Here is a 9,355-nt window from a genome sequence, read left to right as displayed (position 1 = left end):
TATTATTTTGCAACTCCTCAACAAGTGGAGGAAATCAATTTTTTTTGAAGCAGAATAATCCTTATTCCAACACGTACAATCCGGGTTGGAAAAATCATCCCAACTTCTCATGGAAAGATCAAAAAGGAATCGCACCTCAACATGGTCAGTACCAAACTCAATATCAACAACAACAACAGCAACAGGCCCCTAAGAAAGTTGATTGGGAAATTGCAATTGAAAGAATGGTTGCCCATAATGTTCAATTTCAAGAAGAAACCCGGAACAATCAGAAAAACACCACGGCATCTACAAAGAATCTTGAAGTCTAAATGGGGCAAATCGCTCAGCAACTAGCTTCGAGTTCTCAAGCACAAGGTGCTCTACCTAGGGCAAACGTGACAAATCCTAGAGAGCATAATAATGTGAGTGCAGTGACAACACGAAGTGGTAAAGCTGAGGAAGTTGTTGAGGAAGTGGATGAAGAGGAAGACCAATTGATCGGAGTGGACCTTGAGATCAAAGAAAATGAAGTTGTTAGAGAAGAAGTGGCAGCACCAAAACCAGTTGTGAAAGAAACACATTGAGTCCAAGTTGGTTGTTAAGCTCCCATTCCCCACTAGAAACAAGAAAAAAGGGTAACATGAGAAAATTTTGAAAAATTCTTAGAGTTGTTCAAGAAGCTGGAAATTAACATTCCTTTGTTGGAGGCACTTTAACAAATGCCTACATATGCTAAGTTCATGAAGGATATCATTTCAAAGAGGCATACCACCGACACTAACCCAATTATTCTAACTGAAACTTGTAGTGCTATTTTGCAGGGTATGAAGATTTCGATAAAGAATAAGGATCGAGGAGTTGTCACTATCCCATGTACTATTGAAGATAGGTCGTTCAACAAAGCTCTGGTTGATCTGGGAGCTAGTGTGAGTCTCATGTCGTTATCTATTTACAAGAAGCTTGGTATATGCGATGTGCAAGATACCAGAATGACACTCCAATTCACTGATCATTCGGTAAAGAAACCGTATGGCATCATTGAAGAGGTTCTGGTGAAAATTGATAAGTTTGTATTTTCGGTGGATTTTGTAATTCTTGAAATGCCGGAAGATGAAGAGATCTCTCTCATTCTGGGGAGACCCCTTTTTGGATACGGGATGGTGCTTGATAAACATAGAAGAAGAAAAATGACACTGAAGGTTTATGATGAAGAATTGAAAATTGATGTTCAAAACACCATGAGGTACAAGGATGATATTTGTACCATTCATACTATAGAGGTTTTGGATCAGGTGACGACATATGATAACCCTTTGCCTACACCCCAGTCACCTTTGGAACGAGTGTTGAGTTTGTCCATTTTCGAGTCGGATAAAGAGGTGGACAATGGGGAATATGAAGTGCTTGCCTTGTTGGATGCACAAACCCCGTGGAAAGGATCTTGACCACGTCGGTGGGAGGATTTACACCTACCTCAATCTAGTGAGGAGAATGAAGAACCTAAGAAGGAAAACAACTTCCTGACAATCTCAAATATGTCTTTCTCGAACCTGAAGGAAAATGTCCTGCTATCATAAACTCAAGCCTTCAGGATATCCAAGAAGAAAAGCTCATCGAAGTCTTGAAAAAGTACAAAAATGCTATTGGATGGGCAATTAAGGATTTGAAGGCTATTAGCCCTACTGTGTGCATGCATAAAATTTTAATGGAAGACGACCATAAGGCGGTAGTCCAACCACAGAGGAGACTCAATCCAGCAATGAAGAAAGTGGTCCGGAAAGAAGTGGTAAAGTTGTTAGATGCATGTCTTATATATCCCATTTCTGATAGTCTGTGGGTGAGCTCGGTGCACGTTGTCTCTAAAAAAGGGGGGACCACCGTGATAAGGAATGAAAAAAATGAGCTAATTCCCATGCAGACAATAACCGGGTGGAATGTTTGCATTGATTACAGAAGATTGAACACAGCAACTAGGAAGGACCATTTCCCTTTTCCATTTATTGACCTGATGTTGGAGAGGTTAGTCGGGCATGACTACTATTGTTTTCTATATGGATACTCCGGGTATAATCAGATTGATGTAGCACCAGAATACCAAGAAAAGACAGCATTCACATGCCCGTATGGTGTTTTTGCTTACCGAAGAATGTCATTCGGGTTGTGTAATGCTCTTGCCACCTTTCAACGGTGCATGACTTCCATTTTGGCGGACATGCTCGAAAAGCATATGGAAGTCTTCATGGATGACTTCTCAGTTTTTGGATCCTCATTTGATAACTATTTGACTAATCTCTCTCTTGTTTTAGACAGGTGCCAGAAAACGAACCTAATTCTGAATTTGGAGAAATGTCACTTCATGGTGCACGAGGGGGTAGTTTTGGGTCACAAAATTTTGTATAAGGGAATTGAAATTGACCAAGCAAAAGTGGAAGTGATCTCTAAACTCCCACCCCTGGTGAATGAGAAGGGTATCAGGAGTTTCTTAGGACACACAGGTTTTTACCGCAGGTTCATAAGAGATTTCTCAAAAATTGCTAAACCACTAACCACTCTGTTGGTTAAAGATAAGGCGTTTATGTTCAACAAAGAATGCACCATGGCCTTTGAGACATTGAAAAGCAAGCTGATTTCTGCACCTATTGTTATTGCCCCAAATTGGTCTCTACCATTTGAGATCATGTGTCATGCCAGTGATATTGCTGTAGGGGTAGTCTTAGGACAGCGAAGAGAGAAATTATTACATGTCATTTACTATGCGAGTCATGTGTTGAACCCATCACAGATGAACTATGCAACCACGGAAAAAGAGTTGTTGGTTGTGGTTTACGCTTTTGACAAGTTCAGGAAGTATTTGTTGGGATCAAAGGTTGTAGTGTATACGGATCATGCCACTTTGAAATATATATTTTCTAAGCAAGACTCTAAGCCGAGACTCCTCAGGTGGATCTTACTCCTCCAAGAATTTGATGTTGAGATCCGAGACAAAAAAGGATGTGAGAACACAGTGGCGGATCATATATCCCGCATGTCACCTATTGAAGAAATAAAAGAAAAGAGACCGATAAAGGATGAGTTCGCTGATGAACACCTCCTAGTTGTTATTGGTATCCCGTGGTTCGCAGACTACACGAATTATTTGGTGGGGGGTGTAATCCCCAACAATTTTGATTCTAATAAAAAGAAAAAGTTTGTTCATGATTGCAGGTTTTACTTGTGGGGTGACCCATTCCTATACAAAAGAGAAGTGGATGGGTTGGTCAGAAGATGTGTCCCGGAGGAGGAGAAAAGGGATGTAATTAGAGCTTGTCATGATTCAGAGTATGGAGGACATTTCAGTGGAGACCGAACAGCAGCCAGAGTTCTTAACTCAGGTCTATATTGGCCTACTTTATTCAAAGATGCTCAGGACATAATCAAAGAATGCGACAGATGTCAAAGAACGGGGAACATTTCAAAGAGAAATCAAATGCCGCAAAATGCTACGTTGGAGGTTGAATTGTTTGATGTCTGGGGAATAGACTTCATGGGGCCATTTCCACCATTATGTGGGAAAAATTACATCTTGGTAGCAGTTGACTATGTATCCAAGTGGGTGGAAGTTGTGGCATTACCCACCAATGACGCTAAAGTGGTGGTGACATTTCTGAAGAACAATATCTTTTCGAGATTTTGGGTGCCAAGAGCACTTATCAGTGATGAAGGCACTCACTTTTTGAACAAACTGATGGAAAACCTGCCGAAGAAGTATAATGTTAAACACAAGATCGCCACTCCGTATCACCCTCAAACGAGTGGCCAGGTCGAAGTGTCTAACAGGCAGATTAAGCAAATATTGGAAAAGACTGTGTGCGCATCTAGAAAGGATTGGGCACTAAAGTTAGAAGATGCACTATGGGCGTACAAAACAGCTTTCAAAACGCCCATAGGTATGTCCCCGTATCAGTTGGTTTATGGTAAAGCTTATCACTTGCCACTAGAGTTGGAGCACAAAGCATTTTGGGCATCCAAATTCTTGAATTATGATCTGGCTAAAGCAAGTGAGTCCCGCATCCTTAAGCTCCATGAGTTAGAGGAATTTCAGAATCAAGCGTATGAAAACGCTAAGCTACACAAAGAAAGAACAAAGAAATGGCACGATCGGAAGCTGCAGAGAAAGGAGTTTGTCGAGGGACACCTAGTGCTCTTGTTCAACTCCAAATTAAAGCTTTTTCCAGAAAAGTTGAAATCCAGGTGGTCGGGTCCATTTTTGGTTCACAAAGTGTTTCCCCATGGAGCTATCATACTGAAAAACCCAAATAATGGGGACACCTTCAAGGTAAATGGACAACGATTGAAGCACTACTATCAGGGATAGAAAAGTGGTCTGATTGAGAATGTTCGTCTCCAAGGATGAGGGAGACGACCGTTGAGCCATGCGACGATAAACGCAACGCTTCGTGGAAGGCAACCCACGCAGTTTTAATCTAACTATTTCCATGTTTGGTGTGTTTACAGGTTCATTCTATGTTCACGATTACATCGCGTAGTTCAGAAGAGAAGGATTGATTAAGATTATCGGACACCGGAAGAATAGGGATAAATCCGAAAACAGTGAAAAAAGTCGAAATTTTTTGAAAAAACAGGGCACTAACACGGGCGCCCGTGTCAGGAAAGGAAGCCAAAACCAGATTTTATAGTAGGCTGACACGGCCTCTCGTGTCAACTAACACGGCCCGTGTCAGCCCTACTGGGAGACGCCCCCAATTACAGTGGCCTGACACGGCCCGTGTCAGGCCCAATGGCCATATTTTTCAAATTTTGTCTTTTTGTGTTTTTGTGGAGCCCACCCGAAATTTTCACCACTTAAACACATTTTACCCACAATCTACCAATAAAATCTTATTTTTCTTGAACTCTCTCTCTCATTTTCACATTATCCTTCTCCTTCCTCTCACTTTCCCTACATTCCTCCATTACCAAACTCACATAAAGCTCCCAACTTTACCGTTATTCCCCGTCCAAATTGTTGGCACCCTTCACGAAAGTTGTTCTACTCGCCATCCTTTACAAAGCTACGGTAATCTTTTTTCGTTTTCCTTAAAAAAAATAGGTGATAAATTGTATTTCAGGAAACAAAAATGTCGCCAAAAAGAATCTCCAAAGGGAAGCAAGCAGATGCGGAATCATCTCGTCCATGAAAACGGACAATCCGTCATCCAAATTCACATGACATAATTTTTGACAACCCGGAGTATGAATGGAGGTACGCATCTCATGTCAAACGGAAAATCACTCCGACAAGGTATCTTTGCTCCGATACTCTATTTCAATTAGGTATATTTGAAGAATTGGATAAGATGTTCCATGTGTTTGGAATGCTTGAGTTTGTCCATTGTGAAGTGCCAACCTATGTGCGCATCACATTAGAATTTCTGAGCATAATTGAGTTCAATCTTAAAAAGGGTTGGACGGGTACAACTATGTACTTTGGAGGAACCATGTATTTCAGGTTGCTGCAGATTATCTGGGTCGCGTGGGGAGAGCAGCCCAAGGGGGAATCTCCATAGGAGGCATCATCACTCAGATTGCCCACCATTTCGGATATGACCCGGCTGCACTTAATGAGACACCGGTAGCAGGTAAGAGCAAATGGACATGAACGCATTGGTCCAGTAAGGTATGATTTCACAAGTTTCTGATTATTATGCCTTAATGAGTTCGGGTCAGTTTATTATGGCTCTTCCTGACTCTGCACGAATTAGCATCTCAAACACGGCCAATTAGCTATATGAAAGTATCGTCCAAGATGATATGGACGAGCACAATGTTGATACATTTGCTTCAGGTGACCACCAAGAGGAAGAAGTACAGGAAGAGATGCAGGACCAGGAGCAATTTGCTGCTCCACTAGAGGACTCCATGCACCCCGATGTTGGTTCGTCATATGTGACGTCGGACCAATGGTCATGGATGCAAACAGAAATTGGCGTTCTCCGAGCGGAGCAAATACGCCAAGGGGCAGAGCAAGTCCGTCAAGGGACTCTGATGGATGAGATGCACGCGATGATGCAACGTCTGATGTTGCAATTTCCGCCACCATGGTGAGTTGGTGTGAGTCCCTCTCTATCTTGGATCAAAATATTACAGACAATGTTTAGTTCAAGTGTGTGTATGGGGGGGGTTATTTATTGTTTTTGTTGTTTATTTTGTTCTTAATATTTTTGTTTTAATTAGTTGTGTGGTACTCTATGTGGTACAGATAAAGGAAATTTGTGTCGGATGAACGATGAAGCTTGGAGCGATTGGATGGAAGACACATCCCTCTACTTGCTCTTCTAGAAACCCCCGAAGGTTGATGCTACTGACACGAAAAATCAGAAGCGACTCTCTGTCACTGGATTTTGCAGGGACACTCTGCAACCAAAGAGAAGACGAAGCTACATCACACTAAGAGACATCTTGGAAGCCTGAAAGCTAGACAAAACATGGTGAGAACTACAGAAAGCCAAACACTTGTCATCGTGAGAGATGTTCAGGTATGTCTTTGTCTCTCTGGGTTTGCATTAGAGATACTGATATTGCATAACACACTATACATACTGAGGCATTGTTTTTGTATTTTAACCCTGAGCCTTTCCAGCCAACCCGTCATTATTACCCTTCGTTCACCAATTTTGAGCCATATTTCCTTTTGTTTGTTATTTTACCATTGTATATAGCCATAAGCCCATACACTACCACACCTTGCTTAGATAAGCGTTGTTTACCCCGAAGATGCCGAAAAGCCTAAGTTTGGGGTTTCATCAAAATTTGGGGACACCGGCAAACCTTAGATAAGTGCACAAAGATGAGAAAATTAAAAGAAAAAGAAGAGAAAGAAAAAAAAGAAATCATGAAGCACTTATCTAGAAATATTATGGTTGGCAAAAAGCATGCTCAAAAGAGCAATCAAAGAAAATATATGCGCCATTGAACCTCAACAAACGGTGTCCAAAAGAAATACCCCCGAATTTTAAATTTGAACAACAGTACAAGGGTAACAACACGAAATCTGAGCCTAACCCCTAATATTCCCTTTCTTTTGTTTTAATTCCCCACCTTACACCTTAGCCCCGCTACAATCGAAAAAATCCTCGAATAGTTTGTGTTTTGTGTTGTTTGTATGAAGGTATCTGTATTTCAAACCTAAGAGTTGACTTTGCATTCTCTATTTTCTTGAGTGTAAACACTTTGACCCCGAGAGATGTGGTGATAGTGTGAAAATCTACAGGCCAAAAGATGTGTCAAAGTTAAAGTGTGGCTAAAGTCGGAAATCGGTAAAGAGTAAAACTGTGATTGAAAAGTGAACAGGAGAACGTGAAAGATCTCAGTAGCATTGTGGATGCAAAATTTAGGGGCAACCGTCCTGATGTCTCGAGAATTACTTGAGGACAAGCAATGAGATAAGTCTGGGGTTGTGATTAGTCTCCAATTCTCCTTGTTTTCTGACACTCATTCGGCACCTTTGTAAGAAGTAGGTAAGACATTAGTTCACTTATTTTATTGTTTTGTTTAGTTATTTATATGTTTGGTATTGTGTCTCTATTTGTTGAGTACATGTTATATGCATCATCATACTCCATTTTATGTCCTTTTGTTGTAGTTCTTTTGGTTTCAAGAATAAACAATTGCACCTGAGTGATAGACAAGCAAAACAGGCATTCCGGACCCGTTGGGAGAAGAAAAAAGGGACTTATAGTAGCCCTGACACGGCCACCCGTGTTGGCCAACACGGGTCGTGTCAGGAGAAGAGGCATGGAAATGGAAAATAGGGAGCTGACACGGGTGCCCGTGTCAGATGACACGGCCCGTGTCAGCCTCTCTGAAGGGGCGTGTCAAGGGCATTGTATCCCAGAAGCCAACACGGCCTGGCATGTTGCCTGATGTAGCGGGGTTTTCGTTACCTTTAGGTTTATTGACTAAACCAAAAGTAAACATACAATTCGAGTCGCCACCGCACTTTTATTTGTCCAAAGGAAAGGCTAAAAAGCGAACAAAAGCCAAGTAAGAAGTTTTATCAAATCAAAAACTAATAGAAATGTCAGAGATCTGGGTAAGGGGGTTAGTTATGAAATGGGAAGGTTTTACGCACCCAAAACATCCTTAGTACTCTAAGGGAACCCTTTTTGCAAATATGTGTTGTAGGTTGGTATTTGTGAAAATATGTGCAAAAGATTGGAGGGATGAGAAGAGAATAGATTATGTTTACAAATTTTGTTGTTTGAATGGATGAACCCATTGCCTACGTACCATCACAAAGGAGGATCAAAACCTCGTAGTTCGGGGTAAAAATCTCAAAGATTGGTAAATTGATTTGATCAAAAGCCTTAAGGTCTTTTGTTATCAAAGGGAGAAAACTCAACCTAAACCAACAATCCACCATGTGAAGAAGGCTTCAACATACTAGTGAGGGGTTAACCCTATAATAAGTATGGAAGACTTATAATCCAGTCACTAAGGATAAGGTGAGATTTACATCAACCATTATGATAACTCAAACCTATGACTAATGTTTATGAAAAGGTTTTAACAAGGTGACCATTGGAACCACAAAAACAACTTGAAGTGAGTTGTATTTACAAGTTAGATTTATTTACAAAATGAAGTCAAAGTTGGATTAAGATTTATTCACAAATGAGTATTAATGAAAAGAGTTTTGAAAAGTCAAAGGCATAAGGCCTAGGTTTCTAATTTGAAATAAAGTCAAAGTTTTTTAAAATGATTTTTGGCTTGGGCTAGAGTGGATAGAAGAATAGAATGGCTAGTCCTAAAGCATACAAAGATAAGGGAGAAGATAAAACCCTTGGAGTTCCTTTTCTTGAAATCATAGAGATGATTCAAGATGCTCTTTTCCTTTGGACTTAGCACACAATCAAGCAATCAAACAAATTAGATTCAAGATCCTAGGATCTTCATTTGGCATGTCTCTCTTAACTTGGCTACTCATGACAATGGTCCTCTTTACTATCTCAAGATGGAATCCCTATCACACAAGAGCAAACATCAAAAAGTTCACAACACAATAAGAGGAATGGACCAAGAATAAGTTTTGGAAAGGAAGTCCTTTAAAGTCAACTTTGAAATTTAGCATTCTAAAGGCATGAGGGCTAGTTGCTCTTCAACAAGTTTAGCATTCTAAAGGCATGAGGCCTAGTTTCTCTTGAACTCCTTTAAGCATGGGTATGTCCTAATTCTAAGTCCTTTCTCCTTTTTGAATTAGGTTCACACAAAACAAAGACAAAACAATCACAAGGCAACAATATATTTATATACAATAATGGGCTCAAATGAGCAAAAGAAAAAAATGACATAAACATAAAATATGTGCTTAAGTGAGCAAAGTCAAAAAACAATA

The sequence above is a fragment of the Lathyrus oleraceus genome, chromosome 3 (genome assembly GCF_024323335.1).
Source record: "Lathyrus oleraceus cultivar Zhongwan6 chromosome 3, CAAS_Psat_ZW6_1.0, whole genome shotgun sequence".
NCBI lineage: Eukaryota > Viridiplantae > Streptophyta > Magnoliopsida > Fabales > Fabaceae > Lathyrus > Lathyrus oleraceus.
Note: the sequence above shows the minus strand (reverse complement) of the source record.